This window comes from Cavia porcellus, unplaced genomic scaffold (genome assembly GCF_034190915.1).
Source record: "Cavia porcellus strain 051 isolate PalLab524CR breed Dunkin Hartley unplaced genomic scaffold, mCavPor4.1 scaffold_17, whole genome shotgun sequence".
Classification (NCBI taxonomy): Eukaryota; Metazoa; Chordata; class Mammalia; order Rodentia; family Caviidae; genus Cavia; species Cavia porcellus.
Genome location: NW_026947500.1, coordinates 22,883,030 through 22,905,430, shown reverse-complemented (window position 1 = coordinate 22,905,430; position 22,401 = coordinate 22,883,030). Strand labels below are relative to the sequence as shown.

General features: G+C 47.1%; 1 long non-coding RNA gene across 1 annotated transcript; it reads left to right on the top strand.

The window, feature by feature from the left end:
- Positions 1-885: 885 nt before the first annotated feature.
- On the top strand, positions 886-16,047 carry LOC134470874 (uncharacterized). The gene is made up of 3 exons (XR_010040069.1): positions 886-1,200; positions 2,429-2,595; positions 12,436-16,047. It is a non-coding gene; the product is annotated as an uncharacterized LOC134470874 (long non-coding RNA).
- The last annotated feature ends 6,354 nt before the right edge of the window (positions 16,048-22,401 follow it).

Below are 22,401 nucleotides of genomic sequence, written 5' to 3'. Positions count from 1 at the left end.
CTAAGGATTGAACTCAGCACCTCTCACATGATAAGCAAGTAGCAAGCCCTCTGCCTCCAGGGCAGCTCTCCAAGTTTGGGGTTGGGGGGTAGGGGATGCTGATGAGAGGATGGAGAAGTAAAGATGAGACAACATACAGCAAGTGGAGGTCAGGTGGAGCTTCTCTCTGGCTGAGAGGAAAAGTGTTCTAGCCGCTGGAGCAGCTTGTTTACCTGCTCACCTCAGCCTTGTGTTAGCCCCCAGCCTGTGCTCAATCTCCAGCTTCACTTGCTCCCCACACTCTACCATTGTACACCCTCAGTCCTATTTTTTTATCTTTTTCTTTTTGTTTGCTCTGTGATCCAGACCTGGAACTCACTATATAGCCTAGGCTAGCCTTGAAGTTGCAGCAGTCCTCCTGCATCAGCCTCCCATGTGTCCTTTTTTTTTTTTTTGTACCAAGGATCAAACTCATGACCTCATGCTTGCCAAGCAGGTGCTTGTGCCGCTAAGCTATATCCCTAGCCCTTAAAGTTTATTTTTATTACTATTTTTTTTCAGTTTTGAAAGAGTCTGGCTATGCTGCCCAGGTTGTTCTCAAAGTCTTCGGCTCAAGGGATCCTCCTCCCTCAGCCTCCTGAGTGCTGGGACTACAGGTATGCACCACTGCACCCCGCTTAGGAATCTCTATTTGTAATCAGCACTACAGATGATTTCTTATGCATATTAATATTTGCAAATATTGAATGAAGAGCTTTTTTCAGAAGGAATTTTCATTGTAAAAGAGCAACGATTCCCACTGCAGTCCCGTTGTATCTTCCTTCACAGCAAAGCGGGGTACGCCACAGCCATGCCTTCTCTAGGACGTCCTCGGGTACACCCAGCAAGAGAACCTGAGCTTCCTCCCTAGTCCAAGGCAGACAATCCCTCTCGCCCTAGGAAGGCCCCACCCCTTGGTAGAGGAGGAGGCTTCAACTTCCGGGTTCCTTCCTGCATCCTGTTGTCCAGATCTGGGTCCCGGAAGGACACCACGTCCACTTCCTGCCAACGCGGGGTGCTTGGGGTTGCCCGGTGCCTAGACCCTGCTCAGTAAGGAGCACGCGGCACCCACCAGCTTCACCCAGTTAGAAGAGCAAGAGCCATGGGTTCCCAGAAGGCTTTTTTTTTTTAAGTCATCACACATCTTCAGGGGAAAAAAATCCCCTACAGTTTCTGGAAGCAGTAAGTGTAATGTGTGTCTAAAAAAGACACGTCCTCCCACATGTGTGGCGGTGGACTTATCTCTCCAGATAGTATTTCTTCCTGCGCTTCCTGGCTCTTTGGGACATCATAAATCCATAGCGTCTCTCAGTATCTGCTTGGGTTGATTTCCCAAGGAGTGATAGCAGCTTTTATTACATCCTTTTGATTTAGAGCTTTCTCTGATGAAGCTGATAGTGGAGGAGGCTGGAGCCTGGTAATTCCTCCTGCTTTACAACGGGAACATGTGTGGGAGCTGTCTTCAGCCTATCCAAGGGGCCCAGAGAGAGAGAGGGCCTGCTCCAGGCGGGGCCTCAGGTATCTCCATGTATCAGAGCCTGTCTTTCTGAGGCTTTGCCACCCTTTGACGGTACCCAGCTAAGGCAGAGTGAAGTTCCAGCTAGCTGGCCTCACCTTCCTGCCCGTGGTGACCTGCCCCTACTTGTCACCTGGATTATTTAGGATTCCTCAGTTGCAGATCATACCAGCCAAATGCAAACTGAAGCAAGTGAAAAAGAGAAAGCATTGGGCCTTGGACCTAGAAAGTCCTGGGCCACACTGGCCCAGCCGAATTCAGGGCACACTTGAGCTTATCTGGGGGGCTGTGTCCCTTGTCCCTCTTCTCCCTCCATTTTTAAATTGTGTGTGTGTGTGTGTGTGTGTGTGTGTGTGTGTGTGCGTGTGAGACAGGGTCTCACTGTGTAGTCCAGGCTGGCCTTAAACTCACTAGGTAGCCTAGGCTGACCTGGAACTCACAGTGATCCTCCTGCCTCAGCCTCCTGAGTGCTGGGATTACAGGCATGTGCCAGCACGCCTTTTGTGCATTCTTACTTAGGCTTGGAGTGGTGGGGTCGCCCCACAGGTGTCACTTTCTGAGAGACATCTGGGAGGAGAGAAGAAGGCTGTGGTGTGTGCTGTCACCTGTCACACAGCCTGGGCCTTGGCTTCCTTGCCAGCCGCATCCCAGTTTGCTCTGCTGTGCGGAGGGGGGAGGAGGAGACCAGCATGGCTGGTCTAAGCCCGGCTGGAACCCTGTTCCTTTAGTCCTGTTTGGGTTTCAGGTCTGCCTGTGACCTTGCTTTTCCCAGGAACATGAGGGCTGTGGGCCAAGGGAGGCACCTAAGTGCTTTGCCCATTTTTAAAATTGGGGGTTTGTGTTTTTGTTCTTGAGTTGTATAAATTCTTTACCCACCTGGGCCTGTAATTCCAGCACTTGGGAGGCTGAAGCAGAGGATCGTTGTGAGTTCGAGATCAGCTGGGCTATGAAGTGTGCTCAAGGCCAGCCTGAACTGCATAGTGAGACCTTGTCTCAAAAAGATGAAGAAAACAAAATTCTTTACCCATGGTGTACAGGAGACCCACATCACTACACAATTTGTAAGTATTTCCTTTGATTTTGTGGAATGCTTTTTCACTTCCTTGATAGTTTTTTTTTTTTTTTTTTGAATGAACAGGGTCTTGTTATATAGTTAAGATTGACCTTGAACCCATTACATAGGCAGGTGACCTTGAACTTGGGTGATCTTCCTGCCTCAGTCTCTCGAGTCCAGGGATTATAGCCGTATACCACCATACCTGGCTTTCCTCAGCCCTTTAATAGAGATTTTTTTTCCCCTAGCCCTTTATTTTCTATTTTTAAATTTTTTTTGTGGTACCTGGGAACTCACAACCTCATGCTTGCAGGGCAGGTGCTTATGCCACTGAGCTAAATCCCTAGCCCTCCCCTATCCCTTAAAAAAAAATTTTTTTTTTTTTTTAAATTTTGAGGACTGGGGATATAGCTTAGTGACATAAGCGCCTGCCTGGCAAGCACCTGCTACCAATTTTTTGTTTTTGTTTTTGTCTTTTTGAGACAGGGTCCCACTGTGCAGTTCAGGCTGGCCTTGAGCTCACTTTGTAGCCCAGGCTGGTTTCTAACTTGCAACGATCCTCCTGCCTCAGCCTCCCAAGTGCTAGGATTACAGGTGTGAGCCACCACACCCAGCTCAATTTTTTATTTTTTTTGAGACAGGCTTTCTCTGAGTCCCTAAATTGCTTAGGCTATGTTTGAACTTGTGATCCTCCTGCCTCAGTCTCCCAGAGTGCTGGAATCTTGGGTGTATGCTACCATGCCCAACAATAATAGTGTTCTCTGACACATAGAAGTTTTTTTTTTTGGTCTTGTTTTGTGTTTTGGTACCGGGGATCAAACTCATGACCTCATACTTGCCATGTAGGTGCTTATGCCACTGAGCTAAATCTCTGGCTGAGAAGTTTTTCATTTTGATGAAGTTCAGTTTATCTTTTCTTTTCTCTTATTGCTTGTGCTTTTGGTGCGAACTGTCATTCCAAATACAAGGTTATGAAAGTTTATCCTTGTGTTTACTTCAAAGCATTTGATAGTCTGAACTCTTACATTTAGGCATTGATGCAGTTTGACACAGTTATGATTACTCAGCTTTTTGTTGCTGAAACCAAATATGCAAGGCACACAATTTAGTTTTTTTGTTGGTGTTTTTTTTTTTTTTTTTTTGGTTCTGGGACTTGAACTCATGACCTAGCGCTTGCCAGGTTGGCACTGTGCTGCTGAGCTGTGTCTCTGGCCCCAGTACACAACACACAGTTTAAAGGAGTAGTGGTTTAGTTTTTGTTCATGGTCTCCGTCCATGACTGACTGGCTGTAAGGCCAGTGGACATCACGGTGGGACAAAGCCGCTTGATTCCTGGCCCCTAGAAGCGGCTCAGCTGGAGGAGCAGCCCGGGCTCGAGGACAAGTGGAGGACAGTGGTAGGAAACCTATGGCCCACTCTGGGTTTGGGGGCATCTGATAACTATGTGAGCTTAGCATGGTTCTAGGTGTTGATAATGGAAGCCCCACCTTGGGTGTGGGGGGCATCAACCAACGTTGTAGCCTGGAAGAGATCGAGGGGCTGCCTGCTGCCTCCTGGCTGCCCTGCTTTAGACTGTTTCTTCCTTGCGATGCCGCCCTGCCTTGCAGCCAGCTAGCTGTGAACTGAAATCTCTATGAACTGTGAGCCAACAGAAGCCTCTTCTTTTAACTTGTGTGTGTCAGATATTTTGTCTCAGCAGTGAGAAAAGTAACTAGGACAAAGTTGCTTTTTTCCTTCCTTCTCCTCCTCCTCTTCCTCCTCTTCTTCCTTTTCTTCTCTCTCTCTTGCTCTCCTGTTTCCTGTACTAGAAATGGAACCCAGCCAGAGCCTTCTCACTGAGCTATATCCCCAGCCCTTTCTTTATCTTTTATTTTGAGACAGGGTCTCTGTAAGTCACTAAATTGCCCAGGCTGAATTTAAGCATGAGATCCTCATGCTTCAGCCTACTAGAATGCTGAGATTATAGAAGGGCATCACCACATATGGATGCTAAGAATGTGTCTTAATCTAGTCAAGGCTACAGTCACTATTAATGGCCATAATTATAATTAATGGCCAGAGATAATTTTTGCATATGGCACAAGGTTAATGTCAAACATCATTAATTTTCATATAGAGTGTTCCTCGCCTCCTTTGTTGAAGAGGTTATTCTCTTTCTATTGAATCTTACCAGCACCCTGTCAGAAATCAATGGACCAGCCAGGCATGGTGGTGCAAGTTTAAGGTCAGCCTGGACTACATAGCAAGACCCTATCATACAAAATATAACAAAACAAAGTATCAGTGGACCAGAGCCAGGGGCAGCCATGTACACCTGTATCCCCAGCTGCTTGGGAGGCTGAGGCAGGAATATCACCTGTGCCAAGAACTTTGAGGCCAGCCTGGAAAACCCTATTTCTTTTTTTTCAATTTTTATTGGTACCGGAGATCGAACTCACGACAGCCTGCTTGCAAGGCAGGTGCTTATGCTGCTGAGCTAAATCCCCAGCCCCGAAAACCCTATTTCTTAAAAAAAAAAAAAAAAAAAAAGGAGAGTTGGCATGGTGAAACATGCCTGGAATACAGGGTCTTGGGAAGCTGAGGCAGGAGGATTAAGTTCAAGGGCAGCCTGTACTACCAAGCCAGACCCTCAAAAAACAAAAGAAAAAAATGTATATATATATATATATATATATATATATATATATATATAAAGAGAGGTTTATTGCTGGACTGTTTTGCTTCGTGGATCTGTATGCCTACATTCACACCAGTACTGCATTGCCTTGCGTACTGCAGTCTCTGGGAGCCTCCAGCACAGCTGCCTCTGCCGTCTGTAAGGCCTGCTTTCGGAACGCCAGCCGGTCACCATGCCTGCTGTATGGAAGAAGCTCAGAAAATGGGCACTGGGTGAATGGCTGGGGTTTCTGCAGTTTTGTATAATTCCCGGGTAAAAACCACTGCAGTTGCCCTGCCCTGAAATAACTATTTCAAGAAATTTATCTTTTAAAATAAAATTTAAGATGGGAGCCAGTTTGGTGGTAGTAGACACCTGTAGTGCCAGATACTCAGGAGACTGAGGCAGGAAGATAGAGAATTAAAAGTCAGCTTGGCAACTCAGCAAGCCCCTAGCTCAAAATTAAAAAAAATAAATAAATAAAAATGGGAGTGTAGCTGTCTAGATACGCTTGATATTGTAGCATGCAAAGTTACACTCAAATAATTTAAGGAAAGAGGCACTGTGGTGACTATTGGATCATTGAACACAACTGTTTGCAGTCTCACTGTTTGAATGTCCACTTTGTGTGCTTTAATCCTGTGACTTGAACAACTATCTCTAAGATGATAATGTGTAATCTATTAAATGGGGATTTCTTACTGCTTTTTTTTTTGTAGTTCTGTATTACTTGTACCCTTATACTGTTTTGCTTTGTTTTGTTTTTTCTCTTTTTCCTTTTAAATAAAATTTTTTAAAAAATGGGAGTGTAGGTCAAAGGTGGAACACAAGCCTCTTGTGTGAGGATCTAGGTTCAATCACCAGTACCTCAAAAGAAGTTAAAATTTGATATAATTAGATAGGTAGCAGTGGTGGTGAGACCCTGCAGTCCCCTGTAGTCAACCTGAGGCAGGAGGATTGCTGCAAGTTTGAGGCCAGCCTGGGCTACATAGCAAGAACATGTCTCAAAAACAAATGGACATGAAACAAGTTAGACAGCTTAGCAATTTAGCAAGACCCTAACTCAAAGAGGGTGCATGTAACCTTTTGCTTATTGCTTAATCTCCCATATGAGAGAGAGAGAGAGAGAGAGAGAGAGAGAGATAGAGAGAGAGACAGACAGAGAGAGAGAGACAGAGAGACAGAGACAGAGAGAGACAGAAAGAAAGAAGGAGATAGACAGAGAGAGAGAGACAGAGACAGAGAGAGAAGTAATAGTTTAGTGATCCTGTGCCGTGCTTTTTTTTTGGTACCGGGAATCAAACTCAGCCTCATGCTGTGCTGCTGAACTACATCCTGGCTCCTGTTCCACTCTTACGTTGTCACCTGTAGCACAGCAGTATCACCAGGACACAGGGCACCATCCAGCCAACACCTGCTTTCTCCAGGTGCTCTTTTATGGCCACGCCCACTTTTCCTCTCTTTCTCCCTCCCCTTGCGGGCAAGGAGCCCTATCCAGGTGCCAGTGCTTGGCTTGTTATGTGCCTTTAGGCTCCTCTTATCTAGGCCCATCCTTAAACTTTCTTTCTTTTCATGACCTTGATTTCTCTGCTCTTTCTTCCTTTCTTTTTTTGAGACAGAGTTGCATTATGCAGTTCAGGCTGGCCTTGAGCTCACTTTGTAGCCTTGGCTGGTCTTGGACTCACAATGGTCTTCCTGCCTCAGCCTTCCCGGGTGCTGAGATTACAGGCATGCGCCACCACACCTGGTTTAAATTTGGTTTTTGAGACAGGGTCTCTCATTATGTAGTTTAGACTGAACCTGAACTCACTGTGCAACCCAGGCGAGCCTCGAACTCTCTGAATCCTCTCACTTCAGCCTCCCAAGTGCTGGGGTTTTAGGCATGTGCCACCACACCCAGTTTAGTAGCCCATTTTGTAAACACATATTTCCATCAACATCTCTCTATTTCACTGTTGCTAGAAATAGAAATAGCACTTTAGTTTTATTTCATTCTATTTTTTTTTTTTTTTTTTTGGTCTTTTTCCTTTTTATCGGTACTGGGATGGAACTCACGACTGCCTGCTTGCAAGGCAGGCGCTTATGCCACTGAGCTAACTCCCCAGCCCAGCACTTTAGTTTTGAACTTTTTTTTTTTTGGTACCAGGGATTGAACTCATGACCTCTTGCTTGGCAGGCAGGCGCTTATACCGCTGAGCCACATCCCCGGCTAGTTTTGAACTATTAATCTCTAGCACCAAAAGACTGAAAAGTAAATAAAACTGCATAAATTCTTTTCATGTCTTTTGGTGGATGTACACACATTACTTCTTCGGAGTGGGATTTTCCAGCCATAAAGTTTAGACATATTTAATTCTACTAGGACCTTTTAAACATTTCCCCAAAGTTGTTACAGTTCTGGTTGTTAGAATTCTAGTTAACAGAATTTCCAGTTGTCCAAACCCTCATCCGGTGTTTGATTGCTCATCCTTTTAGTTTGACCCATTCTAGGGATGTTGGAGCTGTGGAAGCTGAATGCACGTGCAGGGCTGTGGTGTGGCCCAGGAATGGCTGAACTGAGAACAAGGAGACACCTCAGTGGGCAGGAGAGACCACAGCTGAGGCCACCTGGAGACTTTCTGGATAGTTTTCCTTAACTAGCATCGTCTGGTGCTCTGAGGGGTCCTTGAGCCCCATCCAAGATCCTGCTCGGTTTTCCTGCATTTTGCACTCAACTCCTGGCTTGTGCTAATTGAATACGGGCCGCCCAGGGTCAGTTGGTCCGCTGTCTGGTAGAGTTACAAGCTCTGCTGAAGATTTTAGTCCCCCTGCAGCTCTGAAGATCATGCTGTTTGCCTCATTCCTTTGGGCCTTCGCTGTGCACTCATTGGGGGACTTACAGATCTAGGCATAGACCCCCGCATGGTGAGTGTGAAGCGGTATCTTGCTGTGCTTTTATTTGTATTGCTTTCCACTTTCACTGGCCATGTGAGTAGGCTCTGTTTTGAAGAACTTGTTGCCATCTTTGGACTGTTCCTAGTGGTCCTCCTAGTGGCTTCCTGGTCATACTCTGCGTCACTTTAGAACAGAGTCCATCCATGTATTTTTTTCCTAGATTTTTTTGTCACCAATATCCAACCATGTTTCTCCCAAGTTCTGACCATTCAGCCAACCCACCGGTGATTCTATATCAGTCCATGTAGATCTGTATGTCAGGCTGCCTCTAGGAAGTCCTGGTCACCAAGCGCTCTGCTCCAGAGCTGTCTGAAGGGGGAATTTCCTTTCTCTGCTGTCTCCCAGGACCCATCGGCGTGGGGCTGCGGTGCCACAGCCCTGTAGATTCACACAGTGCCAACTATTGTGCAGTCATCTGCACCCCAGGCCTGGAGTTCTCTTCTCAGCTGGTCATCAGCGTGTCCGAAGAGGCCTCGGAGAGTTAGAGAAGCGGCTGCATGTTAGAGTAGGCATCCGGGAAACCGAGGAAGCCGGGCACGTCCAGCTGCCAGAGCAGACCAGAAAGGGTGACGGGCAGGAGATGCAGGTGTCCAGGGGGCTCTGCCTCTGCACCCGAGGCTGGGCTGGGTGTGAGTGCATCAGCAGGGCCAGCAAGTGGAAGGAGAGCCGTGCAGTCTGGTGCCCACCAGAAACCTTAAGTGAGGGGTGCAGTGGTGCGCATGCGCGCTCACTCCGCCTGCCCACCTCCCAGGGTCTCTTTCCAGCTACACCCTCAAAACACCCTGAAGAAGGGAACACATACCTCCAGTTTAGCCAGACACAGTGCAAAACTACTGCATCCACCTAATGAGTTCTTAATTCCAAAACCTGGACTATTTTACTTGGTCCAGGCTGGCCTGGAACTCATGGTGATCTTCCTGCCTTAGCCTCTGGAGTGTCAAGATTACAGGTATGTATGTGCCACAGTATCTGGCTGTGGGCCTCTTAGAACATTAGGACTGGGTTCAGTGGGCCCATTCTTTTTATTTTTTTTTAAAGGGGGTAAAATTAAACACAACAAAACAGAACAAAATGAGGGCTGGGGATTTAGCTCAGCGGCATAAGCGCCTGCCTTGCAAGTCTGTGGTCGTGAGTTTGATCCTTGGTACCAGTAAAAGTACAAAACAAAACAAAACAGAACAAAATAGGACATAAGAAAGCAATGTAAGAGATATAAATTTCAAAGCTAGATGACCTGAGATCTTCACTAACTATTATATTGTCTCTTGCTTTCTTCCAAACAGTTGTCCATGTCTTCGCATAAAGAGAAGTCATACAAAACAACATAGTATAAAACTGATCCGAACAGAATGAGGAAGGTGTTTTAGGTCTTCAAAACCAGACAACAGGGAAGTCACTAATGGCTGTCGTAGAGTCTCTATTCTTCAAATTAGCTGTCCATACTTTCATGTATATTGAAGTTCAACAAAACAAAACAGGCTAAAATAACACCATTAATTAGAACAAAGCAAAACAGGGATAAAAGTATTTGCCAAGAGCTGGTAGAAGGAAATCCCCCTATTTGCTGCATTGCCTGTGGTCAGCCTCTCAAGGGATGTCCAGATCACTGGCTCCCACTTGCTAACAGGCGGGCGGGGACACGGAATATGTGATTTGCCAGCATGTTCATAGCCACTCACCAGTGGGGAAGAGGTTGTTTGGTTTCTCAGTGCTCCAGGTCCCAGCATAGCGTGGGTCCCAGTAACGTCCTGGGAGTAGGCCCATTCTTTACTTTTCTACTGTGAATTTGTACTTCAGTGTAATAGTAGCCAGGTGTGTGTCTCAGCATCTTTCCTTCAGGGGTACAGGAAACAATCTATGTATTTACCCACCTGGGATGATGAACGGCAAGGTGTGTGCAAAAAGTGTCAAAATGGGACTTGGACCCACCTTTATGATCCAGCTAACTGGTTTTGTGTATGTTTACCCAAGCATCACAGTGGGTCCAGAAGACCCACAGCACTCCAGGATTTGTTTAAAATTTTTTTTTCTTTTGATTTTTCTGATGGAAGTAGCTCAATTCAGTACAATGACACATGAAAATCCTGATTTGCAAGTTTGGGAGCAAGTCAAAACTGAATCATCAGACTACTTACCCATGGATGATGAAGATGATTTATTATGGTAAAATGCATGCTTTTGTCACAGAAGAGTGGTGTGAGCAAATGATGATGATGATGACTTTGACATTGGCCATGTGAGCCAAAATTCCTGTGACAGTGAATAATTGGGTGATACAGACACAGGAAATGCAGACCTTGTTGATTCAGATGTCCAAAGAAAACAGCAATATGAGTACATTGTTCTGTGTATGTGTGTGTATCGGGGATCAAACTCATGACTGCACGCTTGCCAGGCAGGCATTCATGCTACTGAGCTAAATCCCTGGCCCTGGGAGAATATATTTGATTAGTTGGAATGTTGCAAAATGGCCGTGTGCACAAATGGAGTGATCCAATGTCAGAACTAGATCTGAAAGTATAGTGAAGGTCTGGGCCAGGGTGAAAGGCAGTGGAAAGAATGCCAGCATTTTGATGTTGGAGATTGTAACAGACAATATACTGACTGTGAGATGCTGTGAGATACACAAAGGGTGCAATGCAAGTAAAGTTCTGTATGCGCCAATAGCCATATTCAAAAATGCATTTGTTATGTTACCTCGCTAGCCGAACTGAAAGCATTTATGGGTCTCCTGTACTTAGCACAGCTGTCTCATGGTGACTGCAGGAGCAGAAAAGATTTATGGAAAAGTAATGCTCAAAATGTGGCATACAAAAGGCCAGGGATTTAGTTCAGTGGCACAAATGCCTGCCTGGCAAGTGTGAGATTGTGAGTTTGACCCCTGGCACCAAAAAAAGGCATGCAAATTTATGCCCTCGTAGATGTGAAGACTTATTATGCTCTCTGTGTAGAAATTTATCCTGGAGCTCAGCCATCAGGTCCTTATTCATAGAGTAATAAACCAAATGAGGTGAACAGACTTGTGGCTCCCATCTCCCAAACTAATCGGACTGTGACATTCCACAGTTGGTTTACCACTTTCTAATTGATGCTACATTTGCTAAAAGGGTACAAGTTGACCAGCCCAGGACCTGTATGCAGGAACAAAGCAGAAATTCCAAATGAAGCAGAAATTCCAAATGAAATGTTGCAATTTCAAAACAGAGAATTGTATAGTACAATCTTTGAGTTTCAGAAAGAAATAACGTTGGCCTCCTATATGGCAGAGAAAAGCAGGCTGGTACTGTTGATGTCCACATTTCACCAAGATGGAAATACTGATAGGGGAAGCATGTATTTTATCATACTAAATCATCTTCATCAGCCATGGGTGAGTAATCTGATGGTTCAGTTTTGACTTGCTCCCAAACTTGCAAATCTGGTTTTTCATGTGCCATTGTACTGCATTGGGATACTTCCACCAGAAAAATCAAAAGAAAAAAATAAAAATAGTTAAATCCTGGAATGATGTGGGTCTTCTGGACCCACTGTGATGCTCGGGTAAACTACATAAAAAAAATCGTAAGGGTGGGTCCAAGTCCCATATTGATACTTTTGCACATTCCTTGCCATTTGTCATCACAGGTGTGTAAGCATAGATTGCTTCATGTACCCCTCTGGAGGGGAAAGATACTGATATACACACCTGGCTACTGTTACAGAGAAGTGCAAATTTATAGTAGGAAAGGAAGGGTGGGCCCATTGAATCAAGCTTTATGTTCTGATAGCACTGTAGCTCAGCCTGGTGTGGTGCATGCCTGCACTTTGGGAGGCTGAGGCACAAGAATGGAAAGTTCAAACCAAGCTTGGGTATCTTAGTGACTTGAAAAATAAAAAGGACTGGAGGAAAATAAAGTTTCAGTGGGAAAGCCCAGGTTCAGTCCTCAGTACTACCTAAGAAAATCCCAGAAAACCAAGCAGGGGGAGATTTTTCTTGATGTTCTCTGTGAGAACTGGGTTAGCTCTCAACTCTATCTGCAAAGGTGAGAGGCCTGTGAGTGGGCTCCTGGACCTGGCTCTCTTTGACTGTTCGCCTCGGTTCTCCTCCCCTGCCCTGCGCCCCTCAGCATTTCTGTGTTCTGATTCTGCCCTGGTGAGCCTTGATTCCTTTATTCTCCAGTCTTTCTGGCTTCAGGGACAGCAGTTTGCCTTGTGACTTTGCTTTTGTGGAGCCAACACAGTTGTTGATTTTTCGACTTCTTATTTCCTTTTTCACAGCGCTGGGGAAGGAGCCCAGGCCCTCAAGGGTGTCAAGCAACCGCTCATCACAGAGCCTGGGGCCTGGTCAGCTTTGAATCTTCTGCAGGATGGAGAGAGACCATCTGAATTGCTTGGAGCCTGCCTTCTAGGATAGATCCACCTTCATCTTTTTTTTTTTTTTTTCTTTTTTCCAGTATCGGGAATCGAATTCACGGCTACCTGCTTACAAGGCAGGTACTTATGCTGCGGGGCTAAATCCCCATCCCCTGATAGATCCACCTTTTGAGCTGAACTTTCATCCAGCTCTAGGATATCCGATCTGAATACAAAAAGCAGCAGTAACCAAGTCAACCGTACCTACTCAGTAAGGCTCCAGGACAGTTACCATGTGTGTCATCAGTGATGGTGTCTAGATCTTCCATACACCCACCAAGGGACTGGGGTGCCCAGGCAGTTCCTGCAAAGGCCAGGAAAGATCAGAATCTTCACCACCTAAAGGAGAAATAGAGTCGAGCTACTCACAGACAAAGCCACCCCTCTTTCCCTCCTCCCAGGCCCCAGAGCCTAAAGCCTCTGGCTCTGAGCTCCTCTCACCAGGCCCCACTCCCACAGTGTCAGTCCGTCTTTGATATTGCCGCTTCTTCCAAAAGTGCTGCTCAAGTCTTTGCTCAGGACACCAAGAACCTGGAGAAGATCCTCATCTGGACCACGGATGCTGTTGCACACCTGTAATCCTAGTACTCTGGAGGCTGAGGCAGGAGGAATATAGCCAGTTGGAGGCCAGCCTGGGCTCTATGAGGAATACATCCTGGCTAAACCAAACCAGGGCTCAGGTTTTAGCTCAGCAGCACAAGCACCTGCCTGGTAAGTGCAAAGTCATGAGTTTGATCCCCAGTACCGAAAAAACCCAAGCCAAACCAGGCCAAACCAAAAAGTCCTTGATCTGACCACATCAGCTTTGCTCTTCTAGACTCATAAGACATTGGTCCCCTCAGTCTGATCAGCAGTCAGCCTGGGTCTGGAATGAGCTGCAGTTTCACAGAATCCCTGGTTGGTTTGAGTCCTCTTTGTCAGGCGTCATCCTACTGCCTTCTGAAGGAGCTCCTGGAAGAACTCTGCCTCCCCAACTGTAAACTGACAGGTTTGCTCTGCCTGTTAGAAGTTTCTAGCTTAACCCTTGCCTCCTTTCCAGGGGGGCTCCAGACTCTGCAAGGGTCCTGGGTGCAAGGCAAGACCTTTTCCGGTCTGCCTTTGAGACCACCCCAAAGCCTGCCGCTTGCCTTTCCCTCTTGACAGTCCCTGGCCTGGGCTAAGCTTTTGTGTCCAGACTTGGGAAATACCACTGGAGAAGAAATCTGGCCAGTGCCTCTCATTCCAGAACGGCTCTTTCCTTCTCAGTGTGGGAGACTGAACACAGGGCCTTGGGTCTCCTACATGATAGGTAAGCACCGTACCACTGTACCCCAGCCCCGGTGGGATTTTAGCTCATGTCTTCGTCATTGCATTCACAGATCTCTGCTGTCTTTAAAGAGATTTTTGCAACTTAGCAAAAAACATTTTTTTCCCCAATGTCCTTAAAAATATTTGTATATCGGGGCTGGGGATTTAGCTCAGCGGCATAAGCACCTGCCTTGAAAGCAGGCAGTCGAGAGTTCAATCCCTGGTACCGATAAAAAGGAAAAAGACAAAAAAAAAAAAAAAAATTTGTATATCCTAGTTAGAAACAGAAGTGTTAGCTTGGGACTACAGGTTAGGGGCAGAGCACTTGCCTAGCATGCTTAAGAGATTGGAGTTTTTGTTTCTTTTTTTTTTTTTAACAGTAATAGGTATCACAGTATATTTCGTTATCTTTACAATAGTTGTTCTCTCAATCACGTATATCAAAATAAAATGAAATACAGAACATTATAGAAGTTATCAAAACAGAATATTGAATAGAGCACTACCATTAATCAGAATAAAGCAAAACAGTAGTAAAAATATTTGCCTTCAAAGAGATGGTAGAAGGAAATCCCCCTTATTTGCTATGGTCGACCTCCCAGGAGATGCTCAGATTTCTGGCTCCCATTTGTTAATGGAGGACAGGGGAAGGTGGGTTGGGGAAGTGGGATGTTTGACTCTAGGCCATGCACCAGTGGGTTCACTATTACTTAGCAGGGAGGCAGGTGGGTTGCTTGGTTTCCCAGGGTCCTAAGTTCCAACATGGCATGGATCATAGGAGACACTGGTGATTCTCCCCCTGGAAGGGCCGCAGTCTGCCTCATTTTGTTTTTTGAGATAGGGTCGCCCTATGTAGCCCAGGCTGGCCTTGAACTTGAGGTGATCTCCCTGACTCAGCTGCCTGTGCACCAGGGTTACAGGCCTGTGCTGCCATTCTTGGCTATGGGACTGGATTTGATTCTCAGAATTAGAAAAAAAAAAAAAAAAATTCAGGGGTGATTCCGGGCCTGCCCCGTGTTAGCAGCTGTGGTACTGGGAACACTGGCCTGCGCTTCCATTTGTCCTTCTGCCCTTCTGCTGGCTTGCAGATTGCTCTCCTCACACGGGTATGAAGGCCACCAGCACTTTGAGCCCACATCAGTCCCATCGGTGACTCCAGTCAAGCCTTCTCCTCGCCAACACCTTCAGTCAGCTGGATGTGTGAGTCTTGCTGACTTGATGGGGTTACCTGGGCACCTGGGACCCAGCACCGTGCTTAGGGGACATGTCCTGTTGGCTTGATCTGGGCATCCAGCTGCCCTTTCAGCTGATCACTGCTTTGCTGCTTTCCCACCCCCAGAGGAACTAGACAGCCTCTTTCCAAAGGGCTCCAGCAAAAAGTCCAAAGGATAACAAACAGTCAAGGCAGGAGGCAGGCATGGCAGCCAGCGCACGCCTGTAATCCCAGCACAGGGAGGCTGAGGCAGGAGGACTGTTGGGAGTTTGAGACCAGCCTGGGCTACAAAGTGAGCTCAAGGCCCCCTGAACTGCACAGTGAGACCCTGTCTCAAAAACACATGGAGAGTTGAGGTAGGGAGACGGGGTACAAAGCTCTTGACTGAATTGGACCAGGAGGGGCAGGAGCTGCCAGGTGTGGCCTGCCTTAGGATTCTTGATGACTTTTCCCAAAGGGATGCTTAGATGCTTCCTCCTTGGTCGCCTGCACCTGCAGCTGCTGGAGTTAGCATATTAAAAAGCCAGGATATGGAGGGACATTTGAATTTCAATATGTACTGAGTACATTTGTAACATCAGCATGTCCAGCGCACACTCCACTCAGTGTGTGTCAAGTACCCCTGCCCAGCCCCACTGGGTAAGGTGCTAACTCCGCAGTGTGGGGACAAAGCCACCAGTGTAATTGTCTGGTCTAGAACGGTCCCGCAGAAACGATGGCTGCCGTCAGGGGCCCTCCTGGGAGGTGCTGCCACCTTTGGAGGTGGGGCCTCCTTACAGGAAGCAGGTCAGGGCGGGGCAGTGCCCTTGGAGGGGTCAAGGAGAGCTTCCCCTCCCCCCACTTCTGTGTCTGGCCTCTGTGAGCAGCTTTGTGTCTCCACCATGATGCTTGGCCTCACCCCAGGCCCAGAAGCTGTGCACCCAGTGACCTTGGCCCAAGAACTCTGGAACTCCAATAAATCTTTCTTCCTCTCTTAATGTATTCGTGTCAGGTATTTCATTGCAGTCGTGGAAGCTGGAAACACTCCAACCACTTTGTGTGGGGAAAGGGGATCATTCCCCAAGGGGAAGTGGAGGTGCTGTCCCCAGAATTAGCAGAATTAGCGTGGCTGTGGGCAGCACCGCACACCTTTTCAATGCCACCCTGTACCAGCTCCTCTTCCTTGGCAAGACAGAGGGCCGGGCCTGGGGAGTAAGTGGAGATCCCTCAATTTTGGGCAAATCTGCTGCTCCCTTTCCCCCTGGGGACATTAGGGTTCATCTAAACCTCCACTGATAATCTCTGTCCTTGCCAGAGGAATTCCTCAGCCTCAGTCCTGTCTTCCTAGCACTGTAGCCGGCTAAGTTAGGGAGAAAAATTCCAGACAGTCTTACAGGTCTGGATGAGAACACAGGAAAGCTGTAGCTGGAGGCATATTTGTGGATGCTCAGGCCTCCAGATAAAGACGGAATGAGGCCGCCTACATACCTCCCCAGGGGTAAACAATAATGATCCATATCTTAAATAGGCATCAGTCACCCTGTGTGACCAGGGTCTCCTGACCCATCCTTTCTGAAAAAGGTCTTTGTTTTTGGTGTGTGCACGTGCTGTGTGACCTGCTCCCCCACTGGACCAATATTACATAGGTGACTACACTTGTAACCTTATTGGTAGACCATAGTTTTGTCCCATGTAGTGCCCACCTTGTGATTTTTGCTCTGTAAAACCTCCCTGTAAAGTGGAGTCCACGGCAGCCCACTTTCTGGGTCCCCTACTTTCTTTCTCTGGAGCTTTCTATCCCTCAATACAATTTTCTATTTTTAACTCTGCTGTTGCTCAGAATTCATTTTTCAATTTTGGGGAACAGGAACTCAGTGTATTGGACATCTAGCAGATTGGGAGTTAAAATATTTGGGAATCATTTGGGAGTCCTGTATCACTTCCTCTACCCTTGGTCCCTTGCACTGTATTTTCAGCTATCCTACCAAAATACACGTCTGCTCATGTCACCCCTCCAGCATACATGCACACACATATGCATGCACACATGCACTTACAGTTATCTCCCGTTGCTTTGCTTTTTTGTTTTCGTATTTTGAGTTTCTTTGTTTTTCTTTTGTGACAGTGTCACTATATAGTGCAGGCTGGCCTCAGACGGTGATCCTGCCTCAGTCTCCCAAATGCTGGGATTACATGTGTGTGCCACCATGCCTGGCCCTCCCATTGCTCTTAGACCAAAATGTTTCACAAAGCCTTTTAATCTGGGCTGACTGTGCTTCAAGCATATCTCAGCCAGCTGCTTTTCTCTCAGTGAGACTCTGTTCCCTTCCACCACAGGGCCCTTGCACATGCTGGGATGGCTGGGATGATCTTCGCCACCTCTCCTCACATGGTTCAGTCCTGCTCTGCCTTCGGACCTCTTCATCATTCTGGCTTTCTGAAGACAACCTCTTCTTGGCTATCCAGATTGATGATTACAGCTTCTCAGAGTTCAACTGCACCTAAATCCAAACTATACCCAGAAATCTTTATGTTTTATAAATGACCCTCTCTGTGGTATTCAGTTATAGCAACAGGAAATGACATAAGAAAGGCTTATGTGATTTTTTTTCTTTTTTTGTGTGTGACAGGCTCTGTTGGCCTTGAACTCACTATGTAGTTCAGAGTAGGCTCAAATTTATGGTGATCCTCCTGCCTCAGCCTCCTGAGTGCTGGGATTATAGGCATGCTCCACTGTGCCCAGCTGGATTATGTGAATCTTGAGAGTTAGAGTTAGAAGTGGGGGCTGGGGATTTAGCTCAGTGGCATAAGCGCCTGCCTTGCAAGTAGGCAGTCGTGAGTTCGTGAGTTGGATCCCCGGTACCGATAAAAAGGAAAAAGACAAAAAAAAAAAAAAAAGAGAAGTGATTAAATTGTCTCCTGTTGTAGCCCTCACTACTGATACACTCCCAGCTGTGTGTCCCCTTGCTCCTGTACCTTCTCCATCCCTGGCATTCTCAGATTTTTAAGTCCATGCCAAGGAACGGGTGAATAACAACAGTACTTGCTGTTTAACAGCAGTGCCCTAAACGTCAGGGAAGTCGAGCCTTTGTGTACTGGTCTCCTCTTTTTCTCAGACTGTCAATTGCCTATTTCTAACCTGTCATCATTTTTGTGACTATATTGTGGGTTCTTTCTTATTACTTTAGTGAATTGTACAAACCCACTGCTCTGTGAAGGGGAAGATCACATCTCATGGTCACTATTGGCATGTGCCAGGTGCTTTATAAATTAAAAAATTTTCTTCATAACCGGTGCTTTTGCTGCAAGTGTCAGTTGCCATCTCAGAGAAGGGAAAAGGGAAGCCCCAGACCCAGGCAAGCCCTGGCGGGAGCACAGAAAGAGCTCCTTGGGTCTGGGAAGCAGGAAGGGAAAGTGCTGGTGCCTGACAGTTCTCCATTTTTTCTCTGTCTCTGTCTCTCTGTCTCTCTGTCTCTCTGTCTCTCTGTCTCTCTGTCTCTCTCCCTCTCATTTTGGTGTTCTAAGTTTCTCCTCCCCTTTCCACAGCTAGGTCTCCCTCCTTCTGTCCCCTGGCAGAAGGCTGGCCTTGACTTTTTTTTTTGGTCTTTTTCCTCTTTATCGGTACCAGGGATCAAACTCAGGACTGCCTGCTTGCAAGGCAGGCATTTATGCCGCTGAGCTAATCCTCAGCCCTCTGGCCTTGACTTTTGGGACTTCAAGCCACATTCTGAGGTCAGCGGGCCACATACGAAACTGCACCCCCAATAAAAACTGCGGGGAAAGGAGAGCTGACTGGCCTTGTGGGGGTCAGGGTGACCTTGCTTCTTTCAGCCAACTGCAGCTTCCTGGGCTGGGCCTGGTGGAAGGGACAGGGCTCAGGGCACCGCCCTCGAACCAGAGCAAAGTGGACCAGAACAGAGTGGTTTCCCAGGCAAAGGGACAGAGGTGAGGGACCAAGCTCCAAGCCGTGTCCCTTGTGTCTTGGGTCATTTATAAAGAATTGGCAGAGCAGTGTGACCTGCAGCTGGCACCTCCGTGATCAGCGCTGCTGCCCCTGTTCACTTATCCAGTGTCTCCTGAGCATGCAGCCCTCCTGCAGCCCTGTGGGAAGACAACTCCCTGGGCCCTGCTCCAGGCCACCATCGGAGCACCTGGCACAGGGACCAGAGAAGGGGCAGGGTGCTCCACCCACTACGGTCCCGGAGAGTTAGGCTGGGGTTCCCCCATCTCTGCACAGAGAGACCATGGAATTGGGGTCTATCATGAGGTAAGACCTGTCCCAAAGGCCACCCAGAAAAGAAAGACGGACAATGACATCATGGTGACACTGTTGGAGCCTCAGGTCAGGGCCACCTGAGGACAGCTGAGCTGAATGCTGTTCAGTTTACAAAAGATAGAAACTATAATATACAACAATAGGAATGGACCTTCAAGACATTAACTGAGGCCAGCAGGTAACAGATAATTTCTGCGTGATCTCCTACAAAATAGCTAAGAGTCAAATATGTTTTTATTTATTTACTTTTTGTAGTTCAGGCCGGCCTTGAGCTCACAGTGACTGTCCTGTCTCAGCCTCCTGAGTGCTGAGGTTATGGGTGTGTACCGTCACACTGAGCAGTAAGTCAAAGCTGTAAGTCAAAGAGTGGAAATGGTGGTTGCTAGGGCCAGTGGAGGGAGAAACAAGGAGTTGCCTTTTCATGGGTGCAGTTTCAGTTAAAGAAGATGAATGAACTCCAGAGCCTTTTTCCTACCACATTGTATCTGCAGTCAACAAAAACTACTGTACTGTTAAAAATGTGTTAAAAGGGTAGAGCTCATGTTAAGTTATATTACTGCAATTAAAAATGAGGGGCGGGGGATTTAACTCAGCGGCATAAGCCTTGCAAGTGTGTGGTCGGGAGTTTGATCCCTGGTACCGATTAAAAAAAAAGAAGGAAAGAAAAAAAAAAATGAAAGGAGATACCACACATGGTGGAGTACACTTTTAATCTCAGCATTTTGGGAGGCTGAGGCAGGAGAATCACAAGTCTGAGTGGTTAAAAAAAAAAAATAGGGGCTGGGGATTTAGCTCAGCGGCATAAGCACCTGCCTTGCTAGCAGGCGGTCGTGAGTTCGATCCCCGGTACCGATAAAAATGAAAAAGACAAAAAAAAAAAATTTCTTAAAAAAAAAAAAAAACATAGACAGACAGATTGGGGATGTGACATGTAAAGCATCCCAACCTCCCCCTCCAAAGGAAAAGAAGAGCAGAGAGCTGGACATGGAGGCTGAGCCAGCCTGGACGACATAACGAGATTCTGTCTCCGAAAACCAAGAGCAAAGCCAAAACGCCACGAAAGGCCTCTAAGTGCAGCGTTTCCCGATATGCCTAAAGCGCAGCAGATGCGTCTGAACTGCGGGGCAGGCTTCTGGGCAGCCAAGGGTTAAACTGGGGTGGGCGGAGCCGAGGAAGGCGCGCTAGGAGCTGCGAGCCCCCGCGATCATTTATTTCCTAAAAGATGTTATGCAGCAAATATGTCATAATGTTTAGATTTGCTAAAGCCGAGTGGTATGAGAGCGTCTATATGTATGTATATAATAGATCTTTTCGTGGATGTTTGAAATGCTTTCTAGTTTTTTTAAAAAGCGCCGTTAAGTGTTAAGGATTTGGATTCAGGCTCAGGGTTACATCTTTTCTTCCTCAGCTGCAAGCTGTGCTTTGGCCCTGTGGCTCCCTGGATCACCTTTAGACAGCTGCCACCTCCCTTTCACCTACACTGAACACCATGGAGGTAGCAGAGAGACACAGGCGGCCAGTTTTTTCTTTTCTAAAGTAAAATTTACTGGCTGCTTTCTTTTCTCCCATCCACTTTCCTCCCTCTTTCTTTCTTTTTCTCTCTTTCAACATGGTCTTGCTATGCACCCAGCCCAGGCTGGGCTTGAACTTTTGGTGATCCTCCTGCCTCAGCTTCCTGAGTGGTAGGATTACAGGTCTGGACCATAATGTCAATTTCAAATTTAAGTTTCTAGGGCTAAAGTTCTACTCCCCCAGTACACACACATATGGAGACCGAAGTTTGGTCTTACGCTTGGGTATAATTGTTAGGTTTGCAATTCCTTTGGAATTTTACAAAGGATGATTAAATCTACAATCTACATAAACTTCCTTTTAGGGAAGGGTGTATCTCAGTGATAGCACATTTGCATAACATTTAGAAGCTCTGAAGTCTATAGAATCTAGTTTGTAGGAAATTGGGTCCAGTGAAATGGTCATATTTACATTCTTTTTTTTTTTTCCCGCCCCCCCCCCTTTTCCCAATATTTACATTCTTACAAGCTTCCTTTGGGCACATTACTACTGGTTTACTTATCAGGGCCTTGCAGGGTGGTGTGCGCCTGAGGGGTGAGGGAAGCTTGGGATGCTGAGGCTGAGGCCAGCTAGGGCCACATAATGAATTTCAGGCCAGCGTGTAGTGACACCCTGTCACTACAAACCCAAAAAAGAGAACAACAACAACAACAACTAGGGTGGGAGCCTCTGGCTCCTGTAAACTGGACCAGAGACCTTGGAAGCCTGCAGTGGCTGGAAATCCCAGCCAGTGGACTAAGCGATAGTCAGACAGGAAGGGAAGAAGCAGGTGTCCTAAACGCGATCTGATCTGACTTTGATACAGACTGAAAAGCTTCCAGGTTATGACCTCCTTCTCTTCTCCTCCCCCAAGGCTTTGTTTTCCTTTTCTCATCTCATCTTCTTGACCCAGATACTTGGGAGCCAGCCAGGCCTTTCTTGGGTCATCCCGTTCAGGCCGGCGCTGGAGATTCCGCTTTCTGACTCCAGCTGGAGCTAGGACTACCACCAGCCCACACCGGGGTAGTGGTTAGAAGCTGGGTAACATGTACCTGCCGTCAGAGCCTGAGGCAGGAAGATAGCACGTTTGGTGCCAGCCTCGGTGATCTGGGGAGACCCATGTAAGTCACTGGGCAACTACCTAGCTCCTTGGTGAGGAACGGTGTGTCTTCTTCCCGCTTGAGTGCAGGGGTTCGTGGGGGCACGGGTGCCCAAGGGCCTCTGGGTCTCCCTCGATTCTCTTTAAGCTCCTGAGTGTCCCTAGTTCCTTCAGGATAGACTGAGGCTCTGGAGGTGGTGCTTAAGGATTAGCCCCTGCCCAGCTTCCCCTACACCCTCTCTTCACCAGCAAAGCTTTGCTCTCTTTCTCTTATTGTGATGCCTCCCACTCATCCAGGACCAGGCCCAAGTCTTGGAGCTCTCCCCAGCTGGGTGGCTCTTCCCAGGCTTCCTTCTCCCTTTACACAGCCCCCAGTGTTGGAATCAGTGCCACCCTGCTTTATTTTTTTGCGACAGGGTCTTGCCG